The 12,752-nt window shown below is 39.9% G+C and overlaps 1 protein-coding gene across 1 annotated transcript in view; it reads right to left on the bottom strand.

Annotated features, from left to right (window-relative positions):
* The window catches only part of ITGA9 (integrin subunit alpha 9), a 233,274-nt gene that overhangs the window by 29,789 nt on the left and 190,733 nt on the right, over positions 1-12,752 (bottom strand). The gene's annotated exons all lie outside the window — the stretch shown is intronic.

Below are 12,752 nucleotides of genomic sequence, written 5' to 3'. Positions count from 1 at the left end.
TCCATAAAAATACACCTACATCTGAGCTGGATGTCTGGACTCCCATTACTAGTCAAAAGAGAGAAATAAGCGCTTCGGGAGTCAAATAATCCTAAAGAAAATATCTAAAGTAAGCCCGACAAACCATGCTCTGGAAATGCTCGTCTCTCTTGACTGGATAGGATATGAACATATCTAACCAAGCTCACATGTAGGTGTCTGTGTTCTACATGTCTGGAGATGGAGACAGAGAAGAAGAATCTCAGCAAAAGATATAAATCACCACATAGCATTTTAAGTCAATTGTGTTACCCTGTGTATTACCTTTTTTGTAACTGTATTATTTGGTGCTTTGGCCAACTTGGCTCTTTCACAGTTTATAACAGAACTAATGAGATAAATGAAATCTTTGTGTAAATGCACAAGCCTGGACACTAAATCTGTTCTTTTACCTTCAGCATAAATAGTACAAAAATAAACTTTTTGTATCATTAGTTTATTCACTTGTCCAGAAAAGTAGATGCTTGAAGCAAGTGAAACGTACCAAGCTTTGATAAAATGATCTTCAGTCAAGATAACCTCGCACTAGAAAACCCTTCTCACTTGTTGCAGCTTATGAATATTCACTGAAGAAAATATACTGCAATTTAATGCAAACTATGACAACAAAGTATCAGCAAATTCCTCCTGCCGCCATCCTTAAAACCTGTAAGAGTGAGAGAGAGGGAGATTTTCCCATAAACCACCAAGCGACTTTCTTATACATCTTGCTGTTGACCTCCTCACATCCTCTACTCTGAGAGGATGAAAACTTGCACCTTATTCAAATCAGAAATCCTTGAAAGAGGGAGAAAAAAAGTTGTTATAGTATGAAATTACTGCATGTTCTGAGTCCGATTCTGCATTAAACAGTTTGTAGCTGAGTTAGCCAAAGTCTTGCCAAAAAAGAAACAAAAACCAAAGGTCTATCTAGATCTTAAATACTATTTTCCAGACAAGTGATGTCTATGTCTCTTGATAAGATATACCTTTTCTGCTTCACTGGCTCACAAGCTCTTCATAATCTGTTCTTTGAAGTATGTATTCATAACTTGTCTTTACATAATCTGTCCTTACATTCCCAACAGATACAGGCATAGGTAGCTACCCACAGTTTCCAGTCTCCTTGGGATCAACTGAAAATTAAGACTATGATGTTCTCCATTTGTCCAGATCACCTGGAATGAGTTTTCATTATTTATTGTAGGTAAGAGATTCACAAAGCACACTGACATTTCTTTTCTTTGAACTTTCACATGGGAATTAGATCCGGATCAACCAGAAGGTTTATGTTAAATCAAGAACAGAAAAGAGTCAAGATCTATTCAGTACTTGCTCTTTCTTCCTGAAAGTTCGAATTACCAGACACTTGGACAGATGTCATTAGATTAATGCAAGAGATACAGAAAGGACAGTATGAACTTCTGCACTATCCCGGCTTTTGGCATACTCTCCAAATAGTCCTGCTTTACACCCTGTACAAATATGGTGTAAGAACAAAACCAAAGCAGAAATATCTCACAAGACTAAAAGGAATTATCTGGCATGAAGCAACATAAATCTGGTCCTTTCTTCTCTAAATGATTATCTTTTCTTAAACTGAAACTTGGCTACATCTTGTCCTTTTTAAAACACTTTAGCTGAAATGGAGAAAGGCACCTCCAGAGGACTAAGTCTGAATTTGGAAATACCCTTTCCTCTCTGCCAACTACGCAGCAATCCTACACAAGGCGGCTATTAAATTCAGTGTCTCTGCCCATGTTAGGAGGGACATGCGCAAGGACCAAGCACCTCCTATCACCTGCGCTGCTCTGGAACAGACCAGCAGGTCACCTACAGCCTGTTTTAGTAGCCCAAGACAGATGCCACTTCCTAGAAGGAGAAGGCAGACACTACTACTTGGCCTGCAGAATTTGGGGGAATTCAACCAGACAGAAATTAGGTCGTATTGATCTGTGTATCTGCGATCAATCAGCATATGCTGACAGCCGGTAGACAGGAAAGGATGCAAGGCAGCTGAGAAGCACTCAGTTTCTTTTAGCACCCTTAGAAACAGCAGAGCCACAGAACTAGGAAAAAAGTAACAAAAGACTTTGAAATGGGTGGATCATGCTGAGGTAGAAGGAAATCCAGCCTTTCCAAAGGACTGGCCACAGTTGGGGTGGGTTTTTTGTTTGTTTGTTTTTTGTTTGGTTGGTTCGTTAGGGTGACTGTCAGACACTTATATTTCACACCATCTCTTATTTTCCTCCATTTTTACATGCATAAAGGGAAGGTTCAGTCAACCAGTCAGACAAAACTATGGTAACTTTTCATTAAACTTTGTTTTCAATGAAAAATTCAGCTCTAGAAAATCAACCTGCTAAATAAAATCTTAGCACAAAGCTCCTGCCTGCATTATGCTGAGACTGAACTGCATCTCTGAAATACAAACCAGGATTTGACCTCATGTGTGAGCCTCTCCTTGTCCAAACATGGTGCTACCCCAGCCACCTATTTTTCTCCTTGTGACCAACCTCGTAATCTGGTACAGAGAGAACAAAATTTCTGGCAAAGTTTAAGGGCTTTGCATGAGCAAACGCTTACCATTTATAGATGCAAGAATTGTGCAAGTCTTTGAAACAGAGTAGGTAGCCAGGCTCTTTGACAAAGTCTTGGAGTTTCAGGGTATGTGACGTACTAGAGCTTTTCAGAAATTTCCATGTGGTCTCAGCAGCCTATAAACAGAAGAGGACTACCCCCAAAGTGATCTTCCCAGGACCTGGGACCTAACATCTCACAGAAATAGCAAAAGGGGGTTTTTGGAGCAGCGCAGAGGATGTGGAAAGAGATGTGCGTTGCCTTTGCACTCAGTACAAGGACTATACAGAAGCCACAGTGAAAAATCAACGTCCAACTCCTAACACAAACACCACCAAAACTGGGGCAGGGGGAACAGAAGGGAGGCTCTCTTAAATCCTACATTAAGACTGCAGATTGGGAAATAAAAGCCCTGTCCCGAGTGAGGTACCAAGCAGGAGCAGCCCTGCAGCCTCCCAAGGAGGGACTTCCTGGGAGCTGTATCAGAGCTGCCTCTGCTGAAGGTTGTTTCATTTTGTTTTCCAGAAGGTACTTACCATTTTAAGTCCTGCATAAAATCATTTGCAGTCTGGTGCACTGGCAATACAGCTAAATCTCCTGTACTGGAAGTGTACCTAAAATCTGTACCCAGACAGATGTAGACAAAGTCTACATTAGCACATAACGCAGGCCAAACCAAAAGGTGAACCAGGCTAACTGCATGGCATCCTCAGCACCTGATGTCCGTATTACATACTCTTCTAACTTGCTCTGAGTCTGGTCCTGTGGTCTGAATGTGCTGCAGCCACAAATGAGCATTAAGTGCAGTCTTCGAGTGCTCCTTTGTGTTTCTTTTGCCCCAAAAGGAATCCAGTTTGTGCACTCTGTGATGCGAACCACAGCTCCCTGGCATGGGGAGGGCTGGGGATTTTGCTTTAAAAGCTCACTTCTGGACTGAACTAAGATGCTAGTAAAGAAGCACTCTAAGGCACACTTTGGTCTTCAGCCTTGCAGAACTTCTGCAAAGGGTGATGACTGAGGTGCGCAAAATACACATTATGCATGCTTGCTAAGAACAAGTTTTCAATTTTTTCACCCATGAGCGTGGATATTACATTAACTCCTATAAGCAGCACTCCTGGAATTCATATTCTTTGTTATGTACTAGAACAGTTACATTTCTACATAAGCAAACCCTTCTGGAACAAAAAAGCTACAATCAGTCTTGACCATACAAAATTCCTCCATAACTAGAAGTGATACATATTTTTTTTAATCTGACCTAGCAGATTTCATTGAACAGCTTTACATTGCAGAAAAAATGGCATAAAAATAATTTCAAAGGTCTTAAATTATTTTATACTTTTTCTTCTCTATATACAATAGTTCACGCTTTCACATATAGTCGAGACTACCACATATATAATGAGTTTTTTCAGTGTAAAAGTGTAAAATTTTTGTAACAGAACTGATTATTATCAACTACTGATCCTAGCCTTCAACTCCTGGAAAATCTTTCCAATTAAAAAAAATATCGTATTTTTGCAAAGAAATTACATTTTCAGATTTTCAATTCTAAACTGAAAAATTCCTAAGGGTGTGGTTTTCTAATGAAAACCCAAACATTTTTTAAAAACTTTTTCATGCAGAATTTATAACTTGATATATTTATTATGATTTGTCATTGTTCTAATTAGAATGAAGCATGTTTTGACCATCTTGAATAATGTCTTCAACTTTCACGTGAGGCAAATCAACATCAAGAACGAAAGTAAAATTTTCCCACACAAGTTTTTACTGACAGTGGTTTCTTTTTACCAGGCTGTCCATGTGTAGGGATGTTCCCATTCTCTAGGAACATCTTGTCATAGACTGCAAAACACCTAACCTCAACGCATCATGTGTATTTTTTTTTTCTAGTTTTTATCTCAAGTTCAAAGGCACTTTTGTCAAACTGCTCAGCCCCAAGGTAAAGAAAGGTAAAAAAAAAAATTCCATGGTGGGAATATCAGAGTGATTAAAGCCAGCACAGCCTGCATTCAGATCTCACCTGCATTCTTGAACATCGCTGGATGCCAGAATAGCCATCTACAATTTTCAATAGTAAGACGTTATTGCTGGGCGCCTCACTTAGACACCTAACAGGCCTGCTTCCAGAAGGTGGACATGGGACACTTTAAAATCACCATCTTTTAGAGAGTTTTAGCTGGACATCCAAAAATCTAAGGGACTACTCACTCATGAACATATATATGTGTATTCTCCTACTGTGTTCAACACGTGTGCATATACATGCAACATGCATAAACACGAGGAGATGTAAGCCAGAACATTTGTACCACACAGACTGTAGCTGGCACCTTGCATAACAGGCCTCTAAAGGTCACTATAACTCTGCAAAGGCTAATAGTATTACTAATCTATCATCATGCAGAAAAGCAGAATATCCCTTACGCTGCTTACCCTACCCATAAACGGCCACACGTTCAGAGACAAGTTAGTCTCTAGCTTTGTTAATTTACTGGAAGTTGTTGTCCCCTTAAAGAGCCCATAAACATGCTTGAGAGACAACGTTTAAATAGGGCAGCCTATACAATGGGTTAGTCTGCCAACTTTTTGTTGTCAGCACAAACCACTAAGCTTCTCAGAGACAAGACGTAACCACTGGAGAAAGCATGTGCATTACTTCATGCTTTAAAAATGCTGTATCTGCAACAAGGAAGAAATTCCCACAGGACGACTTTAGTAGACTCTGAATATTTGAAAAATCTTATGGAGCAGGGGCAAACCCATAAAGTAGCAATGACTTTTAACCATATCAGATTACAACACCCTTAAGAAAAAGCGGCAGGAGGACATTTCAGAGTGAAACAGTTGTATGTAAAACATATCGCGTACTCTCCACACACATTACATCCTAAAAAACGGCAGGATTTTTAATAGGGCTGTATGGGAATAGCATGTTGGATTTATAACATAACAGGCATCATCCTTTCTGACTTTCCCTGCACATGTAGGGATTTATGAGAATACTTGGGCTGGGCTTGGCACTCCAACAAGGTGGTACCAGTGCAAGGGGGACAATCACCACACGTTCCCCTGGGAACACAGAGGATAACCCAGGGCTGCCAATGAAACACTTCTCGCATTTTTAATCCAGGTCAGCCATGGGTTTAGGGGTTTTGGAGTTTCTAGGAGAAATAATACACCTGCTGCCTCAGCACATTCCCCTTCTACTATCAGTTCTGTCCCCCACCTTCAGGGTACTCGTAACATCATTTCTGCTCACCTGTAGCTACTCTCAGAACATGGCAATTTGTAGAAAGCCTTTGGGGCCTTTAAGAAATTGTTGGGGTTTGTTAGCAAACATTTTAAGCGTTCAGGCCATACTGCCTGTAACATAAACTTCACAGGTGGACTGAAAGCCAGTGGCCCCTTCTAGACTTAACCTCAACCCATTTAACATGCATCAAAGGCAAGACCCTCCATTTTTTTCAAAGCCTCGTATCCTGCACAAGGTATCAACCTGGAAGAGGGAAATGAAACACAATTTCCAAACAGGGGGCCGGAAAGGTCAGCTGAGGACCAAGCACAGGGAAGTGGAAATTGGCAGTTGGCATGGGGTTAAGTATGTGCATGTGATAGGAGTGTCTTGGACGAATGAGACTGAAAAACATGAGGAAACTAGCTGTTGCTTCCAACGAAGCATTAAGTACAATCTCCCTGCTGCATTGCTGCATATAAGAAGCGAAGTGCTAATCCCATATTTAATGATTGGCATTTTACAAGATAAACAGGTGAGCAAATGTGTATCTTCAGCTCATTCCTTATGGACAACACTAGACTCCCATTAACGCAAAGAAATTCATTATGGTATTAAAACTTAAAGTTTCCAGGCTCTTCCAGTAAGTCTGATTCATCACCAGTTATTAGCGACAGCCTGGAAGCCAGCAGCATTAAGCTGACACAAAGCAAGCGTGAAGGTGGAATCCAGCCGTGAGTGTGTGTGGTGGAACCAAACCCAGGTCTGAACACGGAAAAAGCATGGGGGCAAGTTCAGGGAAAACGTCATGAGACACAAGATATTTAGAACAGCAATTTTAGCTGCAGGAAACATGCTCAAGGTCTGAAAACAGGTCAATTGTTTCACAAAATTGTTAACATTGTTCAACTCCAAAATGAATGCCTTTCTCATCAGCCCTGGGGTATGCTGGCTCCAAAAGACAGTTTGGCCATAGACTTCTTGAAATTGCTGCCAGATAGTTTTTACATATTTCTCCTTTCTTATTAGTTTTTTTACTGTTTTATTTATGTATGCATGTCTAATCAGTGGTTCAAGTTTGCAAACTGGATAATAAATAACAGATCCACTTTTGCTTATCTTTGTTGCTAACCATAGCACACTCACCCTAATATTAGGGAAAAAACGTATGTGTGTGTCCTGATTCAAAGATACTGATTCACTCTATAGTAGGTGAACAGAGATGAATTGATAGGCATGGTTAATCTAACATGTCACACACCCTGAGAAAAAAAGAGTACTCACAAGAAATTCCAGACAAGGTCAGACTTTCAACAGTAGACAAATAAGTTATGTAAATATGATATCTGAGTACTTGCTCCATATGCCAAAAATGTTTAATATTCACAGATAATGAAACGTGTTTGAATCAGAGCAGTTTTGTTGATTCTGGCAATAAATTTAAGAGCCACTGAAACAACAGAAAAGAATTTTTAAAATTAACCCATTTTACACAACCCTTGAAAGATTTCGACTAAAAATAGCGATGCTGTTAGGCAAAACCAGTACTCCACAGATCCAACAAGTAAACTAACATGGCCATGAGAGACAAGATTTAAACAGAAAAGTGGAGATGCTAAAGCATTAAATCATGATGGAGTAGTATTCCACTGTAGCTCTGGCTCCTGCTCCTCCAGCTGAAAGGAAAACACCAGATGCACGTTTGGCATAAATCTGTGCTAACCTGATTGCAATGCCTGTAGATGTTTTTCTGATGCACTTAACCCTGCAGCTTAATTAAATAACCTGTTAACCGTGTTTGATCAGCATAATCCTGCAACATTTGCCTGGTCTTGGCCCTGCAATCACTTTGCATATACTTAGCAGCAATCCCCAGAAGTACTACTCTCAAGAATTAGTGCTGCCTACCCAGTTTAGTAAGAAAAGCAAAGATCTTCTGATTTAAAGTTGCTGACTTACAAGACAGCAGCTTCTTTCCTAGACAGAGGGCACTGCCACATGTACACAGTGAGAAGAAAGGCCGACCTCTCATATGATTTAACTGCGAGGTCCACAGAAGGTTCAGGCCTAAGAATGAATGAACACCACCTTACATGGAAACCAGTTTACCTCTAACATTCATGTGCTCCTTATATATCAGCCTTTACCAGTTGAAATCCAAAAGAGTCACTGACAGGTACATTTCCTCTCCCTATGATGAACCGTGAAATGCTTAACACATGAGGTGGCAAACAGATCTCAAGGTACGTCTCTATTTAAAAAGCCCCTGAGATCACTTGGAGTTCAGTGTGCCGTCAGCTAGGTTCTACCTGTCTCCAGCACATCCCCTTCTATAGCCTTTCCTATGGTGCATAAAACACAAATAAGCCCATGGTTTTTCTTTACCTAACTGTTGGACTTTCCTCATGGGCTGTGTTGATGTTAGGATGAAAAGTTCTGAAGACTGTACAGATAAATACATTTCCTGTAGGGCTCAAACAACTCGGGTGGGATGTTTCACTAAAGCAGATTATTTGAACGTATCCAAAAGGTATCTAAGATCAGCTCTAAGACCTAAGCTCTCTTTAGAGGCAGTGGAGAGAAGGTATGACCTCCAAGAGGATGATTTTGCTGATCTATTGTAGACACTTGAAGATTAAATGAGTCATCCTCATTAAAAACCCTCTCCTAGGGGGTGGGGTGGTGGTGGGGTATTTTAAGTTAGGCAGAAGATGTCCTTTGTTTCCAGGACATCCTCAGTGTTCTCATTCCCCCAAGGAATGATTTATTGATACTTTTGATACTATCCAGTACCTTGCACAAGACTGGAATGATGTACTTTCAAAGTCAGGAGAGAAATGCAACAAAAGATGCTTATTTCCACTCTGATGCATGAACAGGGGGGTAAACCCTTCTCCCGTCAAATGGGAGATAGAGTTTATACACACAGATACCATTGTTTTTAACTCTTCCTTTCTTAGTTTCTAAATTTACATTTAAACCACAAATCCTGTAAGTTATTTATAAAAGAAAAAGGCTAGTTTATTAATCAGCATTTAAAAGAGGCATGCATGTTAAAAGAATTAATCAATCAGCTCTTTCCTGAATTTCCTTCTTGGTTTTTTGGCAGGAACAGCTTCACCAATGAGAAAATGGTGAAAGGATGTAATTCTTATACTCCTTCAAAAAGAAAGAAATAAAAATAAAATAAAATAAAAATTTAAAATACAATAAAATTTAAAATAAAATAAAAATTTTATTAAAAAAATTTAGAAAATAAAATTTTATAGACTTTCTTCTTTTCTCACTCAGTAGTTCCTTCACCAGGGAATTCTCTGCCTGGGAAGCTTACAAAAAGTCTACTGTATATTTTTTTCCATACCTCAGCAAAACTCCTGATTACTGTGGTATCTACCAAACCTCCTGCTTCCTTCATGAATCTGGTAAGAGCTAATGTATATACCCAATTAACTTCATAAGACTTCTTTATCTGAGATTCACTTTTACAAAAAGGCAAATCAGCTGTCTTTTTCAAAATTGGAATTTCACATATTCAGCCAAGAAAATAGGAACTATGGGCAGTTCACAAAGTAGCAACACTTTCAGTTGACACAAAATATTAATCATACTGCCACATTATATTGACAGGTCATGAGTTTTGGGGGGAGAGTGTGTTGGAAAATTTCAATAACTAAGTAATTTGACAAATTTCACTTCTTTAGTTTAGAAGCTAATTGTGAGCAGGCCACAAGTGAACACGTCATGTGTTCCCATGGTCTGATTTAATACATAGATCACAGTACATTTTTGTCCATGTTTCAATGGCCCTGATCTTTATAGTGCCAGTCTTTCTTGAAAGACAGACTTATCTTTGTATATTCAAAATGTGCTTTCCATGAACATTCTCTTTATCTAGCATTTGCAAAAAAATTCACTGCTTATGCAAATACTACAGCACTCTTATTGTTAGAAGATTTGGACAAAACAAATAGAAAATGTCACAAAATTTGTCCAACTCTGGTTTCACCTAAAAATCCAAACTAGGAAGTCATAGAAAACTTTCTGACATGTTAAGCAGTCTTGCTGTATCCTGAAGGCAATATCCAGCAATGCATGAAAAGGTCATTTTCAAGTACTGTAAATGCAGTGAACTCTAACCAAGGCATGGCTTTTGTATAGTGATTCAGATGGTTCCTGTAAAGAAAAAGTGTCATGATTTTTTTTCCACTTTCGATTTATTTTAAGGTCCTAACTCAGGAAAGAACTTAATTTTATGGCCAGGCACCCTTTCCTGTATAAAAATGAAATCTTAAAAGAGAGCTAAGTTCCTCTTCACTGAAAGAGCTTCAGTTTATCATGCTGACATTAGGAAAATGTTTGAGAGCTCTTTCTGAGCTGCTTTGGGGTCCTGTTTCCCATGCCTAGAGGCGACTGTGCCATGCTGGACCACAGCGTACACTCCTGCCTCCCCTCACAGCCGTTCTGGGACAGGGTGGATGCACCAGTTTCTTCTGCAAGTGACAGGGCTCCCAGGCAAAGCCAGATTCTGTTGCTATCACAGAGATGCTCTAGACTGGGGGTGGGGGGAACACCTCCAACTGCCTAAGCAAAATGTTTTGGAACAGTCATTTAAAGAAGCGGTTAAAGCGAAGGAGACAGGAAGGTCAGCAAATTTCTGTACAATACACTCCCTGGAATGAATTTCCTCCAGCAATCTAGCTATGCCTTTAAATATGGTGCCAAAATATGTGTATGTGAATGCGTGTATAGCAATCACTGAAATGAAGAGACTACAGGGGGGATGACTAATACAAAGGGCTAAAATAAATCTTGCTCTAAGTCCAAAATGTTCCTATACAAACCTTGTATCAACGGTGGCAACCAGCAGCAGCATAAATCGCTGCTGGAAAAAAATTTTCCTACATCAAGTACTATCAGCAAATATTTATATTTTCACATGCTGGGACTGTGTATATATGTTTTCAGAGCCAAGACCTGAAACTTCAAAAGACAGAAACTAAACAATTTTCAACTGGCTGCCAACAAACAAGGGGTTTTCTATGTAACGATAACAATATACAGGTTTGCCTCCGCACGTGGAGCATGCAATAGTGAGCCTGACAATCTCAACATATGCTTCAAGGAGCAGTCATGCACTACCAGCACTTTAGAAAGCTTTGACAGTCCTCCTTCGCTTATGGTTTTAAACATCAGCAGTGCAGTGCATCTTATTCTTATGCTGGAGGATAGCAACCTACAGATAATAATCAGAAATTACATTTAAGGTTTTAAAATTGCAAAGATTTCTTTTTCATTATACAAGTGAAGAAAAATCTCAAGCAGCCTGGGACGTTTCATGGAACAAGACAGCAAGCTTTAACTCTCCCCCTCAACGTCTTCCTGCTCCTTACAGACATTACTGTGCAAATGCCAGGAAGAAAAATGACATGAGTACTATACAAAACTGGCCTTAAAAATGTAACCTGTCATCAGCCAGGAAAGACTTGTGGCTCTGGGACTCACTCCATTTTACTTTTTCTGGTTCAGCGTTCACAGGAAGCAAATAATGTTTATTTCAACGGTTTTCTTTATTGAACATGACAAGCTTTTCTATAGTCCCATGCTCAGGCAGCCATTAACTTAAAAGGCAACTTGGAAAAGGAATTCTCTTCAACTCCTCCATGCCGTTAATTCATCTCCAATTCAGCTTTTCTTTATTTTTTAAATCTTAGTGATACCCAGCTTTCATAAAGGCACAATCCAGGTCTCACCTGCTCAGACAGAAGAAAGAAGCATGAAGTGAATATGCCAAGCATAATAGGACAACTAGAGGAGTTCTGTTTGTTCTTCCAACAGGAGGACTTTTTATTTTGCTCCCTAACCAAAAAGTGATGGGAACACTGGACCAGGAACCTGGGGCTTGAGCTAACTGGCACACTCAAGGTTAATGGGAGCAGGATTCACAAGACTGACGTTTAACCCATTTTTCGCTCTCTGGAGATGATTCTCAAAGTCTAAGCTTAGACGTCTAGGGAAGCTCAGGGAGACTAGATGGCTTTCGTATTGTCAGTGGAGACCAGCAAGTGCTTCTCCAGAGTTGTTTCTATGCCTCTCTCTCTCCATTAATTACTAGAGTAAAAGGACATAGTAATTTAAAAATACTCTATTACTAGCAATTACTAAACCAGTAATTACTACACTTAGATGTCAAAAGTTACATGCAGGGAGGGAGTTTCTCATCAGAAAATCGAGGACAGTATTTCTTTCTTTCTCCCTCCTTCCTCTGAATTCCCCTTTATTCCATTGCCTAGACTGCAAACTCTTTGAAGAGACTGTCTTGCAACATGTGCATCTCACTTTCCAACAAGATTCTTATCTCAGCAATGATAACAACACAGTTCTTTATATCCTCGGTATTGATTCACCTAAACAGGCTTTTAAAAAAAATCAGTGCTTGCTGGCCTGCACGATGCATGCAGTAGAAGAAGTAATAGCTCCTTCCAAAAACCCACAAGCGCACACAGCACTTGCTCTGGGTTAACACCGTGCATCTTCGATTCTGGTGACAACGTCTGACTGGAGTCTAAACAACTTGGCAGCCCTGCAGAGCTTGGTCCCTCCAAGGGAGGCGTGAGGGTCATGTGCTTACACTGCAGTTGGCTTCCAGTTCAAACAGACAAACTCGGTTTCCAACTGTTAGTCCCTCGTTCCTCATAATTGTGTTTACCTTCACTGGAAATAAAATAAATAGGAAGGCAACAATCTGATCCAGTTCCATAAAGCCAGCATCAGAGTAATCCCAGACACATTGCTAATTTATCAACAGCTTCAGGAAATACCCTGGTTAATTTGGTAGGAACTCCCATTGTGAAAATCTTTTTGGATGCCCCGGAAAGCAGCTCCTTGGCTGGCAAGTCAAGTAGCGCTTCCCTTG

This window comes from Aptenodytes patagonicus, chromosome 2 (genome assembly GCF_965638725.1).
Source record: "Aptenodytes patagonicus chromosome 2, bAptPat1.pri.cur, whole genome shotgun sequence".
NCBI classification, from domain to species: Eukaryota; Metazoa; Chordata; class Aves; order Sphenisciformes; family Spheniscidae; genus Aptenodytes; species Aptenodytes patagonicus.
This window is presented reverse-complemented; position numbering and strand designations above follow the sequence as displayed.